This window comes from Photinus pyralis, unplaced genomic scaffold (genome assembly GCF_008802855.1).
Source record: "Photinus pyralis isolate 1611_PpyrPB1 unplaced genomic scaffold, Ppyr1.3 Ppyr1.4_unclustered_Scaffold4909, whole genome shotgun sequence".
Lineage (NCBI taxonomy): Eukaryota > Metazoa > Arthropoda > Insecta > Coleoptera > Lampyridae > Photinus > Photinus pyralis.
This window is the reverse complement of record NW_022171676.1, coordinates 97334-112660: the sequence shown is the minus strand read 5'-3', so window position 1 is coordinate 112660 and position 15327 is coordinate 97334.

Here is a 15327-nt window from a genome sequence, read left to right as displayed (position 1 = left end):
CCAAAATTCTTTTTGTAAATTAGTTTTATCTTTGCGTAGATATTAATCGGCGTATCTACACTTATGATTGATTTTTCAGGGGCGTCTTTCTCCGACAATTTTGAATTACAAATTTACATTTTTTGTCGTTCAAATCCAAGTTTCCAAATAATAAGAAATTGGGTATAGCCTAATCAGTAGACGCTTCGTTCGGTCATTCTGTCTCATTGTATTTAAAGATGAGGGTTCTGGGTTTGAATGCGACTAGTTACATTATCTCTAAGGTTTTGAGGTAAAATTGTTTCATTTATCAGTATCACTACTGGATTCTGTGGAAGACATCTCTACTAGAACAGGATTTGCGCCATCAGGAAGTTTCTTAATGAAGGGCGACCAAAGTTTTCAGGTGGAGCAAATCCATTCTGCGACTCCACGAATAACTAAATTAAGTGGTTCCAGCATGTTGACAATATCAAAATCTGTATGTATTAAAGTATGTTACATATTACACAAAATTAAGTTGCAAAAGAAATATTTAACACAAAACTCTGTGCAATGTACATGTGGAAGGAGTAATAAAATGATATTTACATACAATATTTCCAAAAAATTGTTTTTCCTCGAGCTTCTCCTCAAATACCCTTAAATCTTCAATATTTTTTAATGGTAAGGCAAATACACATTCTTCCTCTTCTGTTTCCTCCAAATTTTGCTGGGTCTTTTTCTTATCCAAAACTTTACTTTCCATTTCCATACGGAATTCTTTCAGCCTGCCACTCAACTGTTGTACAGATTCTAAAAATAAAAAATTAACTTTTATTGCATTCATTAGTTTTTAAGACTAACTCAAAAACTGGCAAGCCCCAAGCGCCAATGTTTCCAGAGTCATTAACTTCTCTGATATACGAAAGTGTGATTTTATTGAAATACCACACACACTTTTATATGATGCTGGTAATGCCCTTATTGATGTTGAGGGTGCTGTTGAGGTGGAGGGTGCCAATGAATGAGGTGCCACTAAAGGGTCGGCAGTTGACTGTATATATACGTTTCTTTTAAAGCCTTGATTTCTAGGAGATTTCCTAGACGAGTTTTTTGCTATTTTTGTGGGGGGCGCATATGACCTCTCAGTACTCTCACTCTCTGCTGACAATGATGATCGCCTCTTAGTGCGCGTTACTCTTCGGCCAGTGCCCCTTTCTTACGTTTCGGAAGCACTGATCGATCGTACACCTTTTTGAAATCTCCGTCATACCTCGTTCAAACGCTGCTGAAATGTACATCAAATTTAATCTTACAAAGTTTGTGTCAAATTTGCGGTTATAACATAATAATAATAATATTTATTGACGGCCAAGCCAATTTATACATACATTATTAACAATTAACAATAGTATTTTAATAAGTATAACAAGATATAGATATTAATAAATAATACAATAATAAATTACACAATAACAATGAGAAACCAATTAGTAAATATAATTTGTATATCTTGATTAGAGTAATTTATGACTATAATATATTTAGTTTATATTTATAATAGAAATTTAGATTTTAAGGTAGACGTGATGCATTTGGTATTTAAAAAAAATATATCTATGTCACTGTATCTATTACATAGAGATGTACGAAGGGTTTATTTAATGAATAATTATTATTTACTACATCTACTTTGAAAATAGTCTTACTTCTTGTTCCTTTTGTTGGTATTGAAAACTCAATTAAAGATAGTAAATTTATTTTATTTTATTAATTTTTCCACCACATAATTTGCTGCAAATAAAATATCTCATATTGTTCTTCGATCCTCTAGTGACAAAAATTGAGTATGTCGAAGTGATAATTGAATATGAGTTTGGCAAAGAGACATGACAAGTTTTATAGGAAAGATATTTCACAAATTTGTATTGCACTTTTTCCAAACTATGCTTCAAATATTTGTAGTTGGGGGACCAAATTATGCTACAATATTCAAGTTTACTCCTACAGTAACGTATCAATTATTCGGTATTGTTTAGTAAACGTTCATCCAAAGACAAACTGTCAGACCGTAATAAAAAAATCTAACAGAACTTGACCCGTTTCATTAGCACGAGCATGAAATCATTAGGGTGGAATTCATAGACATTACTTAAGTTAGACTTAGACTTTACTAAGTGCACACTTTGTTTAGTTTAAGTGGAACTTATACTTATTTAATGCTAGTATCTGTCCGAATTTCGCGCGTTACTATAGCAATGTCATGCGTCACCTTAACTATATCTTTGAATGCCACTACTATAAGTACACGCTAAGTATGAGTAAAGTGTAAGTCTAACTTAAGTAATATCTATGAATTCCACCCTTAAACATAGTAAAAAAACATCACTCACTTTAAGGCTGTAGTGGTATTAGTGTAAATAATAATTGCACTTTAATATTATTACTGAATCAAGATAATTAAAATAGAAATTCGAGACCTCTGCCATAATCACTTATAAAAAGGAAAGTAGCTAGATATCGACATCCATGAACTTGATGAGGTTAAGGATAGGACAATGGGGCCTACTGAGACTATAAATAATTACATTGCCGTTATAAATTATTCCAAAGATTAACAAGCTTTTTACCTAAAAACAAAAACTATATTAGGTACCTCAGAAGAAGATTGACTCCTCATTATCAGAACGCCCTTTGACAACATAGACGACGATAGCTCATCTTTTGGGTTTAGGGAGGCAGAATGAACAAAATACTTTATTGACGCTATTAAACCTTCACCTTCGAAGGGGACAGCTGTTAAACTATTAGAACCCAGTTTACATGACTTTTTGAGAGAGTGACACTTCTCCATCCAAGAAATCGCTTACTCCTAGAACTAATTTGACCCCAACTTAGTCTAAACCTACAAATTCATCGCCCCCCACTTTTCAGAAGACTATTAAATATTGGAATTGTAGCCAACTAGGCCCTACTTTTTCACAATGTACTATAAACCTTAGAAGCGACATTGCTATTTTTGTGGTAAATCGGGTGTGACTAAATCTGTCTGCCCCAAATGTCCAAAAAAATAGTTTCAGAGTTGTCTGTCCGAGTAGATCGCTCTTTTTTTTAAACTCCTTTCTCTGAACTTAACGAACTGATAAATCTAAATTTGTCCTTGATTTTATTTTTGCTAGAGCCCGTAATGATTTCGTAGTAAAATTGGTATTCCATCCACTACAGATCATTTGAAACCTTATTCTACCTTATCTTATTATAAATAGAAATTACATCAAGACCTTCTCACTAAATATATTGATAATTCTTCACCTTGTAATGTTCCTAGGGGGGGGGGGCCTATCAAGCCTACACTGGAAACGTTGACTTACTCTATACTTACGGTTGGCAACAAAAACTACAAGCAGAGCCACCTACCTTTCAAGTCGAAACGATGGTAGTCTCGCGGCACTTTTGAATTTGGATGACAGTCGGTTCGATATGGGTGGCACGAATGGATTCCTACGTTGTGTAATCGGTTCTTTTATGTGTTGGGACGTGAGACATAATCGGGAAGGGAATTAAATAAAAGGCAGAACTTTTGTGCGTAAGAAATGACAAGATCAAATAAATATATTAACGCACACACAAGACCATGTCAGGGAAACCTTCTACGGGACTAAAACCCTGGCACAGGCCACACAAGTACATGAAATAAATCACCTACAGCAATAAAATGCAAGAGAAAATACACATAAATAAAACATCTCAAATTGTATGATAAAAATCAGATAATCAAATCAAATGCAATTAAACAAGTTCATAAAAACAAAATACACAAGACATCATAAATGCAGTGGAAAACATGATAAATCAATTCAGTACAAAAACACATCAAAATACCTGTACGATCAATAGAAATAACACAACTCGTCAAATAAACAAATTGCATGTACATAGGAAACATGTAAATGGTGTGGCTCTACTCCAGCCTTCCGTTAACATAATTTAATTTAACACGAAAAGTACATGTGAGAATGACATTGGTCAATAGCAAGTATTCAGGTGAAAATCGATTATCGCTCAAACAGAACATATTTTAAATAGAGGAAATGTAAATGAGAGGGCCCCCATCTCATATTGCGAGACACAGAAATGCGGCCTGCATGAGCCGAGCAGGTAACAGATACAGCGAAAGATCTAGGTACCCACTCCACGGAGACAGAATAACCCACTCGCACACGCAAACATCAAATAAGAGAGCCCCCCTTTCGTATAGCCTTAGTGTAAAGAATAGAATAGTGAGACAACCTCCATGTACGTTTTGGAAACCGCATATTTAAGAGTTATAGATGTCGCGTGCGTGTCAATATTACCATCCACTAAAGATTGTCGGTAAAAAAATACAGATGCTTTTACTCGAAATGATTACGCTACTCAACGCTACTACTGTACAGAAATCTGCAACATGAACGATACAATTAAATTACCGCTCTTTTATAGCAAGGTACACAGCACAATGAAGCTATTGTTCATGAGCGCGGGTATGCGATGATGTCATGCTATATAAGATTACAATAAATTCTGTATACACATTTGATTATTTTTGTTGGCAGACTTTTAAGGTTGGAGTCTGCATTTATAACGTTATGGAGATACTGCGTGCCTAATTTTCAGGCGAACCAGTGAACCGAATTTGTTGAAATTTATAGTGTAGTAAACTAATATAATTCTACACAAAATGAACAATTTTGAAAAAAAAATTTCAATTGGTTTGGGAATTACAGTCAAAAAACCGCTTTTTTTCAAAAAAACTTCAATATGTAAGTTTACTCACCTACATTACCAAAAAAACCAAAACTTTTTTTGGCGTTTCGTTTTCCTGAAAATTAGGAACGCAAATTCTAATAATTAAAGGTTCACACCTTCACTCTTATCTACATAATAAATTATAACATCGTCCAATGATATGTAAAGTTCATGTGGAGATACATGTTGCACTCGTATTACACAGAAATACCCACCTACTTCCTATATAATATATAAAACACAATTATACTTTATATTCATTTATACCTATGTACTTACCGTTGGTAGGATCCTTATTCTATATTTATGTATCAGGCTATCAATAGAAATGAAAAGACACACTACCGAATTGAAAACCCAAACTTTGTTATAGTATGGCGTTTGATTGAATTAAATCGATTTATTGATTACTTAACAGTTTTTTGCGCATTTTTTTGGAAAGTAATTTTATCCATGGTAGGTATTCTAATGAAAAGTCTCAACGAAAAGAATTGATTTCTACCAAACACCATCCACCTCCCCTTATCGAGATCGGTTACTTCATCGGTACTTTACCTGATTTTCGCAATGTACGTATAATTGCATAAGGTATTCCTAAATGTGATGCAAATACGGAAGGGGCTAATTCTTGGTTTATTTTATGACTAAAAGTTTATATAAACATTCATAGTTCCGCAAACGTTTCGTTACTGATCTACAGGATGTTATAACTTCACCGTACACTTTATAAATTAAACCTGTAATTTGTATATAACACAAGATACAATTTCAAATGCGAACTGTCAAGACTCTAAATAAAATCAAGAGATTATCCAAATAAAGCTAAGGTCATTTTAAAAATTATACATTCATTTGGCTAAGTAGGTGCCTACCGAAAATTGTATTTTTATTTCTCGACAACGGTCGCAAATATGAAAAAATTACAAATTACCAAAAAGTTTCCAAAGAAATCATAAAATCAAATTCTTATGTCGTTCTATGTACCTAACCTGGTCTAGATTATACGATAAATCGAGAACGGAAACAATTCTGTTCTAGATGAGGTTTTCAACAATCGATATTTTATTGTAATTAGAAAGGTATGGTTATCATTTTAAGCATCGAAGGACCATTATAATTTTGTCGTTGCCGTACATACTGCACCATGTAGAATTCTTTAAAATCGATTCTTTACGGTTAATCATTTTTGATCTCCACGTATTTGCGAATAAAACTGTTGGATATTTTTATTACCATATTTAGTTTATCTCAAAGTTAATGTAAAAACCTATTTATTATTGGTGCATAGGTAGATAGGTACCTGCTATCGGTATAGGAACCTCTAACATTATACGATCTTGTAATTTATGAATATATATCTAATGATCGCTTATTTAGGTACTATACTCTTATTTACACAAACTAATTTTTTACCTAAAGTAGTTCTATATAGGGTGTCTAAAATTGAGTAAGATAATATCTATCTTTGTTATTATTACCCATACTTACAGATTCAGTTAAATTGGCAAAATTGTGTAGTTTTTGATGCGGAGGGATATTTCGATGCGATATTTTGAAAAAAAGTGAAAATCGTTATTTTTTAAAAAGTTCAGATATTTTAGTAACAAAGAGTAAAAGTTGCAAGATTCGATGGGATAAATTCAATGCACGCAGAAAAAATTTTTCAAAATGGCGGTTTTCGAGATATTGTCATCAACTTCATCATTGTAAATGGATGCCGTATTGGATTTTTACTCATAGCATTGAATTTATAACTTATAAATTCAATGCTCATAGTTTGATACATGTTTTTTTTTCTTTCCAACCATATACCGGGTGGTGCCCAGCGCGACGCAGCATAAGGATTTCAATGGTAATTTCTTTATAGTCAATTACTAGCTCCCCTAATTATTTTAGAGCAAAAGTCTAAATATGTTTCTTTTAGAGAAAAAAATACTGCATCTGCTCATACTTTTAGTTATAATTTTCCGTTTTTCAAAAAAATAAACTTTCTATAGAACATACGCACCCAATTTTATTCCATTCAATGCAATTAGTCTAGTCATAATACAAAAATTGACAATTATTTGTTACTTTCACACATTTGCGCATACGCCATTCTGCCCAAAAGCTTTCCAGCTCTTCCTTTTATGTCTAAGAATTTTGTTTGATTCGGATTTCTGATGCCCCAAAAAGTGTGGGGTCATTTTTTACCCCAATGCAATACCTAACTCCCCATATGTATACTTTTACAATGCTTTTACTAACGTGGTGATTATAAAAAACTACAGTTCAGCTTCAGCGCTAAATTTAATATTTAAGTAAGAAAGTCCGTAAATACGTAAACAAAATAAGGTGTCATGAAAGCACTAAGTATTTTGTTATATAAAAATATCAATTCACAAAACTGGAACGAACGTAAAAATAAGAAGGTGTAACCTGAAATAAATGCAATTAAAATCTTATCATTTATATACGGATGTAGACGGATTTAATTTCACAAAGTGTGGGCGGCTAAAGATACATGTAAATATGACTCAGATTCTCGAGCAGGTAGTCGTATTAAATGATAAGGCGGAGTCCAAGCGTTTCAGCAAATAATGACGACTTCAATGACATCTGTTAGCTTTATGAAAGAAATAACGGCAAGAGACCCCAGCTCTCCTTCATACATAAGACAAAAATATGTATGATCTCCTTCCGTGTTGATAGTCGCTTTCAATATTTATTATGATTTATAGTTTACTTAATACATATACATTTTAGAGCAAAACTTCTGCATATCGATCCGAAACTCGAATCAGAATTCCAAAATTTGCTTCAAAACTGTGTTGAAATATTATTCGTATTAAAATGGTACTAAAACTCAAAAATTTCATAATCATTGTGTTTTAATGTCAGATAATAAACCTTCTTATAAAAAAAATTTAAAGCTCTACGGAACAACTCATGCCTTACGTTCTGAATTCCATAATCTTGAATTACGTTTGTGTCCGTCCTTTTTACCGCGCCATAATTCGGAAACAAAGGCGAATTTTGAATTCCGTTTTCGGAAACAGTTAACTAAGGGCTACAGTTCGTCGACATTAAACAGACAAATGGTTAGCTCATGTCAAAGCAAGCGCGTACGCTCAGGCATAGAGTAAGAATAAAACTATTCGTATAATAAATACTGACACTGCCAAATTTGCCATGACACCACTGACTCAACAATATAGCAAATATTAACTATTGGACAGCTTTGAAAATGGCCTGCTGTATTTTGGTCGAAACATGTGCTCGAGGTAATTGTTCATATTTTCAACAATATTATACTTGATGAAGATTACATCGTTTTGTTTATTTTTGTGAACCTGTACCTTTTTCACAGATGGACACAATCGATTTTTCATATAGGAATACGTATTGACAGTACTAAAGTGCTGAATTATGTATTGGAAAATTTGAATCGATTTACTTTATCCGAGACTTTATCTGAAAATCTTAATACTGGAAATTTGCAAATACTGGTATAAACAATTTATCTTATTTTGAATCACAATGTAATTATTTCTGAGAGACCTATGATGACTAAATGAGATATTATTACCTGCCTACGATTCAATGTAAGGATGTCACATTAACCTTTAGGCCAAATAAAGTATTTCCCAATTCTAGAATTTCAGAACTGAGCATCTTGTCAAATATGATATTGGCATTCTATGAGACTATTGAAACGGAGGCTGTATATAATATGGGTAAAAGTACCGAAAGAATTTTATAATTTATGATTCTTTTGTCTATTTTACCCTCCCTATCTTCTAATGAGGGTGTAAGCTTAAAATCGTAAAACACCCGATACCTAAAATACAATGTAATTGTGAGTCGCAGGACGCGGACTAGAAACAGCTTTGCAAATGTAATAGATATTTAAATACCAGTATGTTTTTTGAATGCAAGAAAAGACGTATATTTTGCATAGAATCTTCTCGCTGGACGGATCCTTTTACGTTAGGAAACGCAAATAGTACACGCAGAAAGGCGTTTTAAAAAGTATAGTGCCACAAACAGTCCTCACTTTTGAGAAATGGATACAATAATGAAAAAGTGTATGAAGGCACTTAAATATTGTTATTATTAAGCGGGTTAGCTTTAGTAAAAGCGCCTACCAGTTCTCAAAACGTACCGACTATCTTATGGGCAAAGAGTATATCTAATTAAGTATTCTTTGGTACGGCCGACAGTTATGCACTATTTCGAAACAATAACGCCAATAAAAAAATCCGATTTTTGCAACAGTAAATTCTAAATTTTTTTGTAAATGGTTATACAATTCCAGTTAGGTATTCTGAAAATTTTACGCCCTTAATAAAATTACGTGCAAACGCATGCTTTGTTTCCCTCGCTACGGCACTTGTACGTTTTTGCTATTACGTCTATTACGAGAATCCTATATAATAGTGTAAAAGTGGATTTTTTGCACTACGCCTGAATCGACTGAAATGATCGTAATTTCACCTTAAAAAAATAAAAAGTGGACTTTTGCGCTCCTTATGTCTGTCTGAGTCACAAAGGCTCCGGAACTACACCACTTTTATACTTGGTATTGGTGCAATTCGATCAGAAATTAAAAATTATTTCATGTTTGTTTACTCGTTGGCATGAATGTCCATAAGGGCTATTAAAATCGAAAAAAACAAATTTGAAAGTGCACTCTTCGCCTCTTGCTTAGCGGCTTAACGAATTTTTCACTTTGTGCCTTTGCACATGTTTCATCATATCAACCAACACAACCCCAAATGAATACTAAAATTTGATACTATCCTATTCCTGCACCGAGGGATTATAGCATACAGCAGCACTGAATTAAAAAAATCCCAATTTTTATATTCAATTATGATAGTTGCATAGGTGTATTGTAGTGAAAATACCTCGAACAACACGTGCTCTACATCTTTTACTTTTAGCGCTTTTCTCGAAGCAAAATGTCAAATAAGGCCAGATAAACAGGAACAGTAGTAATGCGTAACGTAACCTTCACCTTACTTTTAATCTTTATTTGCAGAATGTGATTTAAACTGAAGGCAGTTAAAATAAAAGAACAAAGGAGCATTATTTCGCGATCTTTTTAACTACATCTTTCTCTTTCATATGTAACAAAGTGAAATGAAAAATTATAATAAATAGATCGTTGAAAAAAGCGTCACCTTAACTCGTGTAGTGTAAGGTGGCAATGAAATGTGGAAGGTTTGTAGCATGAGTCACTTTTAAAATCCGTGACAGCAACGCCCTCCCTCCCGATTGTCGCGTCCAGAACTAAAAATTCTCGATGTCCAAATCAGTTTCCCTTTTCCTTCGTAAGGTTGTTTCACTATTCTATTGTTTACACTATGGTATAGCTAACGCACAGAAATGCAGCGCGCCACGAATCAGCAAGTAACAAATACAGCGAACCATCAAACTGTATTAGGTACTTCCCTCACGGAATAGTTACGGGCATAGTGTAAACAATAGAATAGTGAAACAACCTTACGAAGGAAAAGGGAAACTGATTTGGACATCGAGAATTTTTAGTTCTGGACGCGACAATCGGGAGGGAGGGCGTTGCTGTCACGGATTTTAAAAGTGACTCATGCTACAAACCTTCCACATTTCATTGCCACCTTACACTACACGAGTTAAGGTGACGCTTTTTTCAACGATCTATTTATTATAATTTTTCATTTCACTTTGTTACATATGAAAGAGAAAGATGTAGTTAAAAAGATCGCGAAATAATGCTCCTTTGTTCTTTTATTTTAACTGCCTTCAGTTTAAATCACATTCTGCAAATAAAGATTAAAAGTAAGGTGAAGGTTACGTTACGCATTACTACTGTTCCTGTTTATCTGGCCTTATTTGACATTTTGCTTCGAGAAAAGCGCTAAAAGTAAAAGATGTAGAGCACGTGTTGTTCGAGGTATTTTCACTACAATACACCTATGCAACTATCATAATTGAATATAAAAATTGGGATTTTTTAATTCAGTGCTGCTGTATGCTATAATCCCTCGGTGCAGGAATAGGATAGTATCAAATTTTAGTATTCATTTGGGGTTGTGTTGGTTGATATGATGAAACATGTGCAAAGGCACAAAGTGAAAAATTCGTTAAGCCGCTAAGCAAGAGGCGAAGAGTGCACTTTCAAATTTGTTTTTTCGATTTTAATAGCCCTTATGGACATTCATGCCAACGAGTAAACAAACATGAAATAATTTTTAATTTCTGATCGAATTGCACCAATACCAAGTATAAAAGTGGTGTAGTTCCGGAGCCTTTGTGACTCAGACAGACATAAGGAGCGCAAAAGTCCACTTTTTATTTTTTTAAGGTGAAATTACGATCATTTCAGTCGATTCAGGCGTAGTGCAAAAAATCCACTTTTACACTATTATATAGGATTCTCGTAATAGACGTAATAGCAAAAACGTACAAGTGCCGTAGCGAGGGAAACAAAGCATGCGTTTGCACGTAATTTTATTAAGGGCGTAAAATTTTCAGAATACCTAACTGGAATTGTATAACCATTTACAAAAAAATTTAGAATTTACTGTTGCAAAAATCGGATTTTTTTATTGGCGTTATTGTTTCGAAATAGTGCATAACTGTCGGCCGTACCAAAGAATACTTAATTAGATATACTCTTTGCCCATAAGATAGTCGGTACGTTTTGAGAACTGGTAGGCGCTTTTACTAAAGCTAACCCGCTTAATAATAACAATATTTAAGTGCCTTCATACACTTTTTCATTATTGTATCCATTTCTCAAAAGTGAGGACTGTTTGTGGCACTATACTTTTTAAAACGCCTTTCTGCGTGTACTATTTGCGTTTCCTAACGTAAAAGGATCCGTCCAGCGAGAAGATTCTATGCAAAATATACGTCTTTCTTGCATTCAAAAAATATATTGGTATTTAAATATCTATTACATTTGCAAAGCTGTTTCTAGTCCGCGTCCTGCGACTCACAATTACATTGTATTTTAGGTATCGGGTGTTTTACGATTTTAAGCTTACACCCTCATTAGAAGATAGGGAGGGTAAAATAGACAAAAGAATCATAAATTATAAAATTCTTTCGGTACTTTTACCAATATTATATACAGCCTCCGTTTCAATAGTCTCATAGAATGCCAATATCATATTTGACAAGATGCTCAGTTCTGAAATTCTAGAATTGGGAAATACTTTATTTGGCCTAAAGGTTAATGTGACATCCTTACATTGAATCGTAGGCAGGTAATAATATCTCATTTAGTCATCATAGGTCTCTCAGAAATAATTACATTGTGATTCAAAATAAGATAAATTGTTTATACCAGTATTTGCAAATTTCCAGTATTAAGATTTTCAGATAAAGTCTCGGATAAAGTAAATCGATTCAAATTTTCCAATACATAATTCAGCACTTTAGTACTGTCAATACGTATTCCTATATGAAAAATCGATTGTGTCCATCTGTGAAAAAGGTACAGGTTCACAAAAATAAACAAAACGATGTAATCTTCATCAAGTATAATATTGTTGAAAATATGAACAATTACCTCGAGCACATGTTTCGACCAAAATACAGCAGGCCATTTTCAAAGCTGTCCAATAGTTAATATTTGCTATATTGTTGAGTCAGTGGTGTCATGGCAAATTTGGCAGTGTCAGTATTTATTATACGAATAGTTTTATTCTTACTCTATGCCTGAGCGTACGCGCTTGCTTTGACATGAGCTAACCATTTGTCTGTTTAATGTCGACGAACTGTAGCCCTTAGTTAACTGTTTCCGAAAACGGAATTCAAAATTCGCCTTTGTTTCCGAATTATGGCGCGGTAAAAAGGACGGACACAAACGTAATTCAAGATTATGGAATTCAGAACGTAAGGTATGAGTTGTTCCGTATAGAGCTTTAAATTTTTTTTATAAGAAGGTTTATTATCTGACATTAAAACACAATGATTATGAAATTTTTGAGTTTTCGTACCATTTTTATACGAATAATATTTCAACACAGTTTTGAAGCAAATTTTGGAATTCTGATTCGAGTTTCGGATCGATATGCAGAAGTTTTGCTCTAAAATGTATATGTATTAAGTAAACTATAAATCATAATAAATATTGAAAGCGACTATCAACACGGAAGGAGATCATACATATTTTTGTCTTATGTATGAAGGAGAGCTGGGGTCTCTTGCCGTTATTTCTTTCATAAAGCTAACAGATGTCATTGAAGTCGTCATTATTTGCTGAAACGCTTGGACTCCGCCTTATCATTTAATACGACTACCTGCTCGAGAATCTGAGTCATATTTACATGTATCTTTAGCCGCCCACACTTTGTGAAATTAAATCCGTCTACATCCGTATATAAATGATAAGATTTTAATTGCATTTATTTCAGGTTACGTAGCTACCTTCTTATTTTTACGTTCGTTCCAGTTTTGTGAATTGATATTTTTATATAACAAAATACTTAGTGCTTTCATGACACCTTATTTTGTTTACGTATTTACGGACTTTCTTACTTAAATATTAAATTTAGCGCTGAAGCTGAACTGTAGTTTTTTATAATCACCACGTTAGTAAAAGCATTGTAAAAGTATACATATGGGGAGTTAGGTATTGCATTGGGGTAAAAAATGACCCCACACTTTTTGGGGCATCAGAAATCCGAATCAAACAAAATTCTTAGACATAAAAGGAAGAGCTGGAAAGCTTTTGGGCAGAATGGCGTATGCGCAAATGTGTGAAAGTAACAAATAATTGTCAATTTTTGTATTATGACTAGACTAATTGCATTGAATGGAATAAAATTGGGTGCGTATGTTCTATAGAAAGTTTATTTTTTTGAAAAACGGAAAATTATAACTAAAAGTATGAGCAGATGCAGTATTTTTTTCTCTAAAAGAAACATATTTAGACTTTTGCTCTAAAATAATTAGGGGAGCTAGTAATTGACTATAAAGAAATTACCATTGAAATCCTTATGCTGCGTCGCGCTAGGCACCACCCGGTATATGGTTGGAAAGAAAAAAAAACATGTATCAAACTATGAGCATTGAATTTATAAGTTATAAATTCAATGCTATGAGTAAAAATCCAATACGGCATCCATTTACAATGATGAAGTTGATGACAATATCTCGAAAACCGCCATTTTGAAAAATTTTTTCTGCGTGCATTGAATTTATCCCATCGAATCTTGCAACTTTTACTCTTTGTTACTAAAATATCTGAACTTTTTAAAAAATAACGATTTTCACTTTTTTTCAAAATATCGCATCGAAATATCCCTCCGCATCAAAAACTACACAATTTTGCCAATTTAACTGAATCTGTAAGTATGGGTAATAATAACAAAGATAGATATTATCTTACTCAATTTTAGACACCCTATATAGAACTACTTTAGGTAAAAAATTAGTTTGTGTAAATAAGAGTATAGTACCTAAATAAGCGATCATTAGATATATATTCATAAATTACAAGATCGTATAATGTTAGAGGTTCCTATACCGATAGCAGGTACCTATCTACCTATGCACCAATAATAAATAGGTTTTTACATTAACTTTGAGATAAACTAAATATGGTAATAAAAATATCCAACAGTTTTATTCGCAAATACGTGGAGATCAAAAATGATTAACCGTAAAGAATCGATTTTAAAGAATTCTACATGGTGCAGTATGTACGGCAACGACAAAATTATAATGGTCCTTCGATGCTTAAAATGATAACCATACCTTTCTAATTACAATAAAATATCGATTGTTGAAAACCTCATCTAGAACAGAATTGTTTCCGTTCTCGATTTATCGTATAATCTAGACCAGGTTAGGTACATAGAACGACATAAGAATTTGATTTTATGATTTCTTTGGAAACTTTTTGGTAATTTGTAATTTTTTCATATTTGCGACCGTTGTCGAGAAATAAAAATACAATTTTCGGTAGGCACCTACTTAGCCAAATGAATGTATAATTTTTAAAATGACCTTAGCTTTATTTGGATAATCTCTTGATTTTATTTAGAGTCTTGACAGTTCGCATTTGAAATTGTATCTTGTGTTATATACAAATTACAGGTTTAATTTATAAAGTGTACGGTGAAGTTATAACATCCTGTAGATCAGTAACGAAACGTTTGCGGAACTATGAATGTTTATATAAACTTTTAGTCATAAAATAAACCAAGAATTAGCCCCTTCCGTATTTGCATCACATTTAGGAATACCTTATGCAATTATACGTACATTGCGAAAATCAGGTAAAGTACCGATGAAGTAACCGATCTCGATAAGGGGAGGTGGATGGTGTTTGGTAGAAATCAATTCTTTTCGTTGAGACTTTTCATTAGAATACCTACCATGGATAAAATTACTTTCCAAAAAAATGCGCAAAAAACTGTTAAGTAATCAATAAATCGATTTAATTCAATCAAACGCCATACTATAACAAAGTTTGGGTTTTCAATTCGGTAGTGTGTCTTTTCATTTCTATTGATAGCCTGATACATAAATATAGAATAAGGATCCTACCAACGGTAAGTACATAGGTATAAATGAATATAAAGTATAATTGTGTTTTAT